Source organism: Beta vulgaris, chromosome 4 (assembly GCF_026745355.1).
Source record: "Beta vulgaris subsp. vulgaris cultivar EL10 chromosome 4, EL10.2, whole genome shotgun sequence".
NCBI classification, from domain to species: Eukaryota; Viridiplantae; Streptophyta; class Magnoliopsida; order Caryophyllales; family Amaranthaceae; genus Beta; species Beta vulgaris.
Window position 1 is genome coordinate 28,098,420 of NC_079205.1, and position 12,496 is coordinate 28,110,915.

Consider the following 12,496-nt stretch of genomic DNA (forward strand, 5'->3'; position numbering starts at 1 on the left):
TGACTTCGTTGAATATTCAAGATTTGAAGGTGCTCAGGTGTCTTTGATCACTAACTACCTTTTAAAAATAAATTTCAAAATGTGGCTTCAAATTGAGGAGAAATTTTTTCCAATTTTCATATTCTGAACTGATCAGAATATGCATCCAATGATTAGTAATGTCAGAATCCAAGCACTATCATCTCCTAGTTCATGTGACAAATCACTCGAGGAAAATCAAGAATATAATGATGATGTTCATATATCATATATTAATGAATACCAACAGTCCTTCCAAAACCACCTTCCATTCCCTTTCTCGAGAAAATTCACCCTCAAAAAGTCATGTCGAACGTCATGGACCGCCCTTCCTCCCCTCCCCCTCCCCCCCCCCTTTTTCTCATTTCACTATTCCTTGATCTCATCGAGGTCGTTTTTCATTCAAGTTGGGGGGGTGGTGGTGGAGGGGTTGTACTTTGCATTGTGTTACCAAGGGGCACAATCTAGGGGTCATGGCTTGGGGGTATTGCAAGCTTAAGGAGTTGTTATGTGTTGAGCTAGATATGTTTTTATTTTTTTTTGTAATTACTCTTCTTTCTTTGCCTTTTCGTATATATTCTTGTTGGAACTAATCTCTCTTTTGATCTGATGACTTTTCTTAGCAAGTATCCGGAGATGAAATAAAGGTTTTAATAAGATGCTCTTTTGCTTGGGATATTACATCTGGCATCTATTGCTTTAGTGATGCGTGAGATTGTTCAAACTCCCTTTCAACTACTTGTTTTATTAGTTCTAGGATAATTTAGGAAAGAAGATGATTGTTCAAAGTTCTTTGACTTTAAATTTTACATTGGTGGTTATGAACACAACCTGGGTTTTAAGTTCTAAATTTCTTAGAAATTATGTTGATTACGTGCCATTACCTAATTTCTTTCATCTCTTGCTATAAAGAATAAAAAAACAAAAAAATATGTATGAACCAAGAAGGCAATTTTTTTTCTTTTGTTTATCCTTTGCTCTTGAGTTGAGAATAATATCATCGAAGCTTCACTCTTTTGAATGCTTTTAGATGTTAGAAGTTTGCATGCTTTGAGATATTTATGGTTGATTTTAGGATACTCTATGTTAAGGTAGTAGTTAGAACTTTTTGAGAGCACAAGACCTTAATTCATGGATTGTGGTATGATGGTGTTGCTCTCTCTAGTGATTTGAAGTCTTAAGGGTAGTATTTGCTCGAATACCCCATGTGAGGATTTTTTTTTTTAAAAAAAAGCCCAAATATCTATTTTGAGTGCATGGATCCCGGACATTGCATACTTTTATAGAGAACTTGACTCTAATTTATCTAAGATCGCGACCGAGCCACTCTAAGAAAAGTTAAAGGTGTTCATATCGGTGAATATTTTTATTTTTATAGTTTTAGGCTTTTTATCCTTGTCTCTATTTTCTCTTTTTCTTCATTTTGTTTTTATTTGCATTCCTTTTCTCTTAACACCTTTTAGCCTTATCCTTTTCTTTGATTACCTCAATACAAGCCTATTGCCTCCTTACTTTATTTTTCACCCTTATAGTGAATAGTAAAGTCAGAGTGGTTGTCTTGAGTGATATATGAAAACAAAGAAAAAAAATTATAAAATAAAAAATAAGAGGAAAGGAATATGATGAGATTCGTGTGGTATAGTGGAAATTTTGTGTATATTTTGAATAAAAGCAATTGCAACTTGATAGAAAAAGCCAACCAAAGTCAAAGAAGGCAGGGAAAATGAAAAGAAATAAGAAAAGAAGAAAAAGAAAGAAAATCCAAAAATAGTTCTTCATTGTCATGTTTTTGAATAAGTTTGGGGGAACCTTATCCCTAAATGGTTGAGTGTGATTTGTGATTTGTGATCATCTAGCTCTTTCGCTCCTATTAAGACTTCACTGTATTAGGATTGAGCACCACTATCCAAAGTTAATCACACCCTTTACCCCTAGCCTATGTTACCACCTTTAAAAGGTCCTTTTGACCTTAGAGCGTTGAGTCATTGTCGGTGGCGGAAGATTGGAATCAAGCCGAGCGAGTGTCTCATGTCGAGATGTCTGGTAACCTTATCCTATTATATTTTTTGTTACATATATCGGCTCCATTTTTCGGAGATTGGAGAAGCTACCTTGAATAGTGAATTTGAAACTAGTTGAGCGAACGCGGTATGTATGGTTGTAGAATTTCAAGAAATCTGTTCTATGTAGTTCTCTATCCTTACTGTATGGTATGTTTTAATCAACCTATGGACATCCTTGAGCATGCTTACTTTTATTGTCTACAAATTTTGCATCCAATTGTGTCTGCTCCTTTTTAAAATCTCACTTAAGAGCACCTTTTTTTTTCTTTGGTTTATTTATTTTTGATTTTGCCTTGGGAGTTATGGGTCAAACTCTTAGGAAACCTTTACGAGAGCGCACTCGTCCTCCTTGGCGAATTTAAGGTTTAAAGGGATTGCCATTTGCGTTCAAATTGATCGTGATTCCTACGAAAGTGAGTTAGTGTATAGACTTTACTGCTTTCTCTAATAGCCTTGCTTTTGATGTGAGAGTTTCTTCTCTTTTAGTTGGAGTTTGTTGAGTTTTCTGCTCTCATGCTAGGGTTTCGCTTCTTTTTGGGGATTTCGAATGTGAGTGGTAAATGTCTCGCATTTAATACGAGTTAGAAGATTTAGTGGTGAGTGAGAGTTTAAGAGTGTTCTTTCTGAGTGTTGATTGCTTTTGTGAGAGAGGACTACTTTTTCCTTGCTGTAATTAGCATGTTGTGTTCATCAATTCGAGTAAGTTGGATTTGTAGGCCATCCATGCGATTGTAACTTTTTATATTGGAATTATGATTGTTGTTTGGAAGCAGTTGGGGCATGCAAACCCTAGTTGCTATATATACTTGCATTGGGTGAGTTGTTTTTACTTACCCAATCCAGCTTCCTTGCTTTTCTCTTTCTGCACAGTTTATGAGTGTTTAAGTTATAATCTTTGTGTCTTTCCTTTAACGGCTAATTCTCACTCTTTTAATGATTCCATTTTGTCTTCCTCTCGTGAAGAGAAAGCAAGGGGTGTGGAGCCTTTGCCTTGGCATATGATGTTCTTCAGACTGATGGTAATCTTCCCTCTGTAATGTTCCTGCTCCCTAAGCTAATGTTAATGTTGATCCCCATTTGTCTGTTAATTTTTCCGAGTCCATAGTGTTGGGTGAATTTCCTCAAGTGCAAGAATATATTGATGAACTGTCTAAGTCATGTGTTGTGGGAAAAATGCTGGGTGTCCCTCTTGATTTTTCGATCTAGAATTTCTAAGACAAAATCTGACTGGACATTTGTTAAGGGTGATGTAGAATGTCTTAAGATGGGTAACCAATGAATTTTGATTCGTTTTGCGAATCCTAATGATTTGTTTCTTGTTTGGTTTGAGAGACCTTGGCATGTCCAAGGTGATCTCTTTGTTATTCAACCTTGGAAACCTGATTTTGATCATTTTTTGGAAGAAATTAAATGGGTGACTTTATGGATGCGTAATCCTAGATTTCCTGTTGAGTTGCTGAATTTTGAGTCAGTTGCTAGTCTTTTTGCTTCAAATAATGTAGGTTCTTTGGTTAAGTTCGATTCTAGGTCTTTATTGCGTAATAAAATACGCTTTGCTAGAGCTTGTGTGAGAGTGGATATTTTGAGCCCCTTCATGAGTATGATAAGGTGAAGAGAGTGGGAGGGAAAACTATGGGCTATATAATTTGATATGAGGATTTTTCTAGTTGATGTTCCTTTTGTGGTTGTGATGAACACATTATTGACAAGTGCCTTGTGTTGTATGCTCCAAAAAAAGAAGTGAAAGTTTGTTTGTTAAAGAACCTGAAACAGAAAAGTATTGCAAAAATTTTGTGTAAGGCTAGTAGGTAAGTCAATGCTGGTGCTTAAGCTGAGCAAGCCAATCTTGTGCCAGCAAAGCCTAAGTCTTTGATGAGAAAGCCTGTGAATCATCCCTCTATTGTTCGTTATCTGCTGCCCCTGTTAAGAACCCAATTTTAATTATGGTATTGTGTTTAAAGATTCTGTTGTAAAGAATGTCGATAAGATGAAGGTTTATGGAAAAGGTAAGGGTAAAGCCCTAGTTGTGTATGCTGTTATTGATGATGATTCTGACACTGAGGCCACTTCTGATGATGATAGCTTAAGGTTCATTGTCAATCTTTGCTCCTCTAATTTTTGTTTAATTTGATGGAAACTTCTATTTTTTGTTGTTACATGTGCTTGTATTTGCTCAAAGAGTGATTGTTTGGGGTGGGTTGGGGTGGGGGAGGGCTGAGGGAGGGTGGTTTGGGGTGGGGGTGTTGGGCAGTTGGTGGGGGAGGGCTGGCAGGGGGTGGGGAGGGTTGGGGAGGTTGGACAGGGGTGGGGAGGGCTGGCAATGGGTGGGTAGGGCTGGCAGGGGTAGGGGAGGGCTCAGGGGTGGGGAGGGCTAGGGATGCTGGACAGGGGTGGGGGAGGGCTGGCAGGGGTAGGGGAGGGCTGGCAGGGGGTGGGGGAGGGCTGGGGATGCTGGGCAGGGGGTGGGTGAGGGTTGGTAGGGGGTGGGGGAGGGTTGGCGGGAGCGGGGGCGGGGGAGGGTGGGGAAGGTAGATTTATTTGTGTTTCTTGATATGAGATTGTATGAAAACGCAATGTGATTTAGCTATATATGAAATCTACAAGTTGTTTGAATCATCATCATATATGCCTAGATACCCGTTCAAGACTTACTCATTAGGAGTAAGTCTTGAATAGTCCCCGGTTTGGGACTGTTCTTGGACGTTTGATCTCACTTAGGTGGTGAATGTGTGTCTTCTTTTCAATTCTGAGGAAAATCTTGGCTTATCGTTTCTCTACATTGTTCTCTGGGTACATATGTAGATAAGCAATTATCTACATTGTGTACTTGGAGAACTGTAGGGAAATGCTGCCGGATTTTCCTTAGAATTGAAAAGTTGGCATATATTCACTAGTGAGATTAGACGTCCAAGGATGGGTTAGGTTGGAGTGATAAGGACCTTTGACTGCATGCATACAATTGAACATGTCACTATCTTAGCTTGTGTATACGTGTGTGATTTGAATATGTGAGTGTGTGTACTTTAATAATGATTGATGCATTATAATGAATGTTGTGTTTAATTATTAGAGGTGGTCTTCTTGAATGAGATGGATCGTACTTGGATGTATGGTAGTCGTGAATCGATTGAGTTTGTGAATGGGGTCTCGGAATTCTGTAGAAGTGCATTAGAATATCAAACATCCTCTGGAGCAGTCGACTTTTATTGTCCTTGTTTGGATTGTAGAAATGTGAGCAAGGTTAGTAGTATACATGTGGTTAGGGAGCATGTCTTTCGCCGTGGGTTTAGGCCTCAATACCACGTATGGTTTGGCATGGTGAGCAGGGGAGGTATATGGGAAGCTCTGGAGTAAAGAATGATGTATGTGAAGAAAAAAAGAAGGATGATGATGAGTTAGGGGATGAGAATTTGGATGATGAATTTGGAGATGACGATGAGGATCGGGTAGACGAGATGATACACGAGGTTGAAGATCAGTCGTGTAGACGACCTCGTATTTTTGAGTCTATGTCTCAGGCTGCTGAAAAGCCGTTGTATCCAGGTTGTACAAAGTACACCAAACTTTCCGCGGTGGTAACACTGTTCAACATTAAGTCGAACGCTGGTTGGACGGACTCTAGTTTCACATCGTTGTTGGAAGTTTTAGCTGAGATGCTCCCTGATGGAAATGAACTGCCAAAGTCGTACTATTATGCGAAGAAGCTGATGTGTCCTTTGGGTTTAGAGTACGAGCGGATACATGCTTGTCTAACGATTGTGTGCTTTATCGTAATGAGTATGACCATTTACATGAGTGTCCACGTTGTGGATTGTCGAGGTACAAGCGTGAAGGAGCTGGAGGTAGTGAAAGACCACCAGCCAAGGTGTTGTGGTATCTACCCATAATACCTAGATTTAAGCGCATGTTCTCAATTAAAGGAGATGCGAAGAATTTGAGGTGGCATGCAGATCGTAGGAAGAAAGACGGTCTGCTCAAGCATCCCGCTGATTCGCCTGAGTGGAAAACTATCGACAGGGTGCATAAGTCATTTGGTAATGAGGATAGGAATCTGAGGCTTGGATTATGTACGGATGGCATGAACCCTTTTGGCAATCTCAGCTCGCAGCATAGTACATGGCCAGTAGTTTTAGTGGTTTACAACTTGCCTCCTTGGTTGTGCATGAAACACAAGTACATGATGATGTCGCTTCTTATATCGGGGCCCAAACAACCTGGAAATGACATAGATGTATACCTTCAGCCGCTTGTTGAAGATTTACAGAAGATGTGGAACGAAGGAGTGTTAGTATTTGATGCGTATGCTAGTGAGATGTTCACTATTCGTGCCATGCTTTTTTGTACTATGAACGATTATCCAGCTTATGGGAACTTATCTGGGTATAAGACTAAAGGAAAACAACCTTGCCCGATTTGTTTAGATGACATGAAATCTACACACCTTAAGGGCTGCAAACATGTGTATATGCGCACACGAAGACTCCTAAGCCGCGACCATCCCTATCGGTTTAAGAAGAAGGCATTCGATGGGACGGTTGAAGAAGAAGTTGCTCATAGACCATTAACTGGTACCGAAGTTTATAATCAGGTGAAGGGTATTGAAACAGTCTTTGGTAAACCTGCTAGTGAGGTTGATCGACCTACATGATTATGGAAAAAACAGTCCATTTTTTGGAAACTCCCATATTGGAAAGATCTAAAGGTCAGACATTGTTTGGATGTCATGCACATAGAGAAGAATGTTTGTAAAGCTATTATCGCGACACTTATGAATATTCCGGGCAAGACAAAAGATGTTAAGGCATCACGACTTTACTTGGAAAAAGAGGGGATTCGACCAGTTGCGGCAATATATAAATTATTAAATATACATATATGCCTTAATTAAGTAGTATTCAATCCAACTAATAATAACTTCCATAATAAGTAAGTTTTATTTTAATCAATATGAATTCTTAGGCTATTATACAATGATTTGAGGCAATCTAGTGAGCCAATGTTTGGTTGGTTATGTCCAAGCTTTGTACGAGATAACAGTTGCGTACAAAACCAAAAGGAGGTGAAAGCATATCTCAAGGATTCTTTGAACACATGTTTTCGTAGTGGATATAAGATCATTCTTCTTCCTTACATTGAATCGTATGCTTCTTAAACTCACTTTTATTACTTTAATTAAATTGACCTATTAGTTGTTCTATGATAATAATAACATTTTTATTGTTGTAGGAACCATTGGACACTGATTGCAATATGTTTGTCACGTAACGAAGTCTACCACTTTGATTCTTTGCGTAAAGGAATAATACGGTCCTTACTAGTCAAATCATTGTTAAATAGGTAGCCTAATCGAAACTCAATATATGCACACTTAACTTATTAAATATTAGATGTACATCTAATCTTATAATAATGTATTGATGTAGTGTGATGAAGGGGATTACTGCATCTGGACTTCGACAACCAAAACCTCCTGTTTGGTATTTAGTCGAGGTAACATGAGTAATTTTTTGCATCCTATTATAGAAACACATAATACACATCTAACATGTCATTTATTGCATCTTTGGTGAATTTTAGTGTCCGGTACAAGAAGGTGGACGTGCGTGTGGGTATTACGTCATGAGGTTCATGCTCGATATCGTCAACTATTGCAAAGATGTTGGTGATCTTCGAAAGGTATGTAACTTTTAGGTTTCCAATTGTTGTTTGTTGCATTCCGCCTATTTTGGCCTTTTCGCTCCCAAAATGTAGTTATAAGTGATTTAACCCAAATTCTCTTTGAACATGATTATGTGAGGCATAATATAACTAGTATGTAGATTCTTAGGCTTGCATATGTTGTTTGTTGCATTTCGGGAACGAAAAGGCCATTTCCGACCTATTTTGGCCTTTTCGCTCCCAAAATGTACTTATCAAGTGATTTAACCCCAAATTTTCTTTGAACATGATTATATAGCATAATATAACTAGTATGTAGATTATTACGCTTGCATATGTTGTTGGTTGCATTTCGGGAACGAAAAGGCCATTTCCGGCCTATTTTGGCCTATTTTGGCCTTTTCGCTCCCAAAATGTACTTATGAAGTGATTTAACCCCAAATTCTCTTTGAACATGATTATATGAGGCATGATATAACTAGTATGTAGATTCTTAGGCTTGCATTTGTTGTTGGTTGCATTTCGGGAACAAAAAAGGCCATTTCCGACCTATTTTGGCCTTTTCGCTCCCAAAATGTACTTATTAAGTCTTTTAACCCCAAATTTTCTTTGAACATGATTATATGAGATATATTATAACTAGTGTGTAGACTTTTATGCTTGCATTTGATTTTGATTGAATTTCGGGAAGGTATATGTCATTTTTAGAAGTACTAACTACGGTAAAATGATTGAATTCTTATATATGTGTTTATTCCTTGGTTGTTTTGCAAGGTTTATGCGAATTCCACACCACGTTTGAGGAACTTCACCAAAGAAGAAATAGATGAAGTTCGGGATAAGTTGGCGTCTCACATTACCGATGATTGCATAGGATGACATTTAGCTCGAATGTACTAGTTTCTATCAATCCTATGAACACTTTTTACATTATTAAATATATTTGAAGTTAATTATTACCTTTCTCCACTTGTCATATATTATCGTATTGCAATTTGCAATTTTTTTTGTCCAAGGGAGGTTTTGGGTGGCGGTGGGGTGGTGGGGCTGCTGGGGTGTGGGGGTGGGTGCTGGGAAAGGGGGCAGTGGGGGTGGGGCTGGGAGGGAGGTAGTGGGGGTGGGGGCTGGGAGGGGAGGCAGTGGGGGTGTGGGGGTGTGGGCTGCTGTGATGCTACTGTGTGCAGGGCTGTGATGCTGCTGTGTGCACGCAAAAAAAAAAAAAAAACAGTGAAGGGCTGCGCTAGTTGGAACTAGCGCAGCCCTTCTATGAAAGAAGGGTTGCGCTAGTTTGAACTAGCGCAACCCTTCTTCTTAGCATGGCTCCTGGAGCCAGCAGCCCATCAAGCTTAGAAGGGCTGCGCTTTTCAACAAGCACAGCCCTTCTAAGCTTAGAACGGCTGCGCTAGTTAAGAAAGCGTAGCCCTTTAAGCTAAGAAGGGCTGCGCTTTTGAGTAAAAAGCGCAACCCTTTTGATCTTGAAGGGCTGCGCTTGACTAGCGCAACCCTACTTGAAAAGTGAAGGGCTGCTATGGAAAGGGCTGCTGTTAAAAAGCGCAGCCCTACATGCCATTTTCAGCAGCCCTTCTGCTTTTTTCCACTAGTGATATTTTTCGCCAGGTGCAAGAGGTTGATGCTAAGCTTAGTACTTTACATAGTCAATTGTGTAGTGACCAGACCAATCAACACCTTCTTAAGTTACAAGATATGTTACTCTCTAAGAGAGAGAAACTTTTCTCTTATTAAGTTATGTACTCGAAGCAAAAAAGTAGAGATAACTTTTGGCATATAGGTGATGCAAATACGTCATATTCCCATGCTTCTGCTACTATTAGGAAGAATAAGAAACATATAAAGAGTTTATTTCTAGCGATGGTGAACACATTGATAATCCCATCACTATTGAAAAGGAAATCATGCAAGATTTTATAAAAAGATTTACGTCTAACCCTGAATGTGGCTTCGATTCAAATAGTGATTTTGATCTTATAACTCCGATCATTTCGGATTGAATCTGGTCAAAGATGTCTCCAATGAAGAAATTAAGCTGTTAGTGTTTGATATGGATCCAGATAAAATATCGAGGCCAGATGGTTTTCTCCCTTTTTTCTTCCAAAAATAATAAGGTTTCATAGGGGGTCAGTCTGTCGGGCAGTTAAGGCTTTCTTTCACTCAAGATCTCTATTGAGTGAAATTAGTCATTACGTTCATTACTTTGATTCCTACAATTGAAGACCCTAAGTCTACTAATCATCTTCGTCCAGTTATTCTATGTTTTACTATTTATAAAATCATAGCTAAGGTGCTCACGAAGCGACTTTAAGATCTCCTAGGAAGGATTATTCATCCCCTCCAAGGGGCCTTCGTCCCAGAGAGGTTAATTCATGAAAACAACCTAGTTGCCCATGAGGTGTTCCTTTGATTCAAGAATAAAGGTGGCAAAGAAGGTTGGATAGCCTAGAGTAGATTTATGTCCTTATAACTTTAGCAAAACTTGGCTTCCATCCTAAGTGGATTAAATGAATTGAAGCTTGCATCTCCAGAGTCTCCCTTTCTGTTCTAGTAAATGAGGTTCCTGGTGATAGAATATTTCCCTCTAGAGGGCTCCGCCAATGGGACCCTCTCTCTCCTTATTTGTTCATTCTATGTGCGGAATTATTGGCCAGATAGATTCCCGCTCATAATGATAAGCTGCTAGGTGTTAAGTTGGGTAGATCAGGGCTTAAAGTACCCTTTCTCACTTTTGCCGGTGATAATATGATATTTGCCACAACTTCACTTGATGGCTGTCACACAATTAAGAATATTTTAGATAAATATTGCTCTATGTTTGGTCAACTAGTTAATTTTCATAAATTAGCATTTTGATGCACTAAGAATATTAGTGTTGATGATTGTAAAGCATTCAAAGATATTCTGGCTATGGACTCTGCGTTATCTTTAGACTGTTATTTAGGTTGTTCCATTATTTATTAGTTTGTTACAAAACACACTTTTGGATTGAGCTAATAATTCCATGTTGATCCGAACCAATCCATATGCTCCCATTTTTAATAAGATTCCAACTAGAAGCATACAAGTACTGTGATGTGCTTCTCCGTGGGTATCTGGTAACCATTTATGTAAAGGTATAATCGGTAATTTGACAGGAAAAGAAATAAAAAATCCAATATAGAATATTATTTCTAATGCCACGAGATACGATTGATTAACTAATGGACTCGATTGGTGAAATAGTATCTCTCTCCAAAAAAGCATGTTTTTTTTTTTTTACCAACACACAGAAAATATTTTGTTGTGAATGAACAAGATATTGAAGTAAGTGTCTATACGTAAAATCATAATTATTGATACGGGCCTTTTCCATATAAAAAAGGATCTTTCGTTACCATAGAAGCAGAAGTGATGAGCAGTGGTGGTAACTTATGGGTATCTTTAGTGACTAAAAAACATTTGAAAAATGATTCGCTTTGGAATTATTCCCCTAATGCAAATTGTTATTGGCAATGGAAGAATTTTATGAAGCTCAGATCTTCTTTTAGACAGGGTCTTAGGTGTCAAATTGGTAATGCTGAGGACATCTCTTTTTGGTTTGATAAATGCGCTTATCCTGTCCCAATTCCGTCCATTGTTTTTGGTCCCTTCAATACCGAATGGATGGTTGTCTATACGTGTATTGATGAGAATAATAATTGGAATAATGTGTTCCTTTATGATATTCTTTAAGACTTGGTGGTTAAGGATATATTGGGCGTTTTTATTCCTTCCGACTTCAAGCAAGATAAGATTGTGTGGGGGTCTACTCTTGATGAAGTATACTCGGTGAAGTCAGGAGCCCATTTTCTGCAAGATTTTGGTGAGCCTCAGGTGCCAAAGATTGGATTCAATTGGATCTGAAAGTTAGATGTTCCGCCTAAAATTAGGTATTTCCTATGGAAAATTTGTGTTGATGGTCTGCCTTCGAAATATAAACTAGAGAGAACTCATGTGTTATGCCTCAAAATTGTGTTTTATGTGGATTTCATAAGGAGGTTTCCTTCCATCTTCTTTTCGAATACCGCTTCACGAGTAATGTGTCCTTTTCCATGGCTCAATCCGATAAGTGTCAAATATCCCAGTTTGGGGGGGGGGGGGTGATAGATATATGGTCACTGCCCTCTTCAATATTAGGAGTAAGGTGGTAGATGATGATTTGTGTAAATTGGCTATTATCTGGTAGCCTGTGTGGTTTGCTAGAAAAAAAGTGATCTTCCAGAATGATGCGGTGTCTTCCTTTAAGGCGGTTTTGCTTATTAAAGCCTTTGGTAGAGATTGAAATCTGACTAATATGGCGGAGTGTGTGATTAGTAAGGTTGGTAGTAAGAGTAATGCTAGTAAGATATCTGGAAAGGGTAAAGTTCAAAGGGAAGTTTGGTGGAACAAGCCTAATCAAGGGTGTTTTAAAGTTAACTTTGATGGTTCTAAAATAGCAGAATGGTAGTGCCTATTGTAACTTTATTGTTAGAGATTTGAAGGGAGCCATTGTGGTGATGGGCGCGAGTGCCCTTCACAGTAATTCGTCTATTTTGCTTGCGAAAGCTTGGGGTATGAGAAAAGGTGTCTGAGCTGCAATGTATGGTTTGAAGAAAATATGTGTGGAAGGTGATATTTGGTTGTTATTAATTCTCTTAGAAATGTATGGAAAGTTCTGTCGGAAGCAGAAAATATTATAGATTTAAGATATTTTTCCTTTTCTCATTGTTTCAGGGAGGTTAACTTTG

The 12,496-nt window shown here is 38.6% G+C and overlaps 1 protein-coding gene across 3 annotated transcripts in view; it reads right to left on the reverse strand.

The window, feature by feature from the left end:
- The window catches only part of LOC104907304 (J domain-containing protein required for chloroplast accumulation response 1), a 65,510-nt gene that overhangs the window by 51,586 nt on the left and 1,428 nt on the right, over nt 1–12,496 (reverse strand). The gene's annotated exons all lie outside the window — the stretch shown is intronic.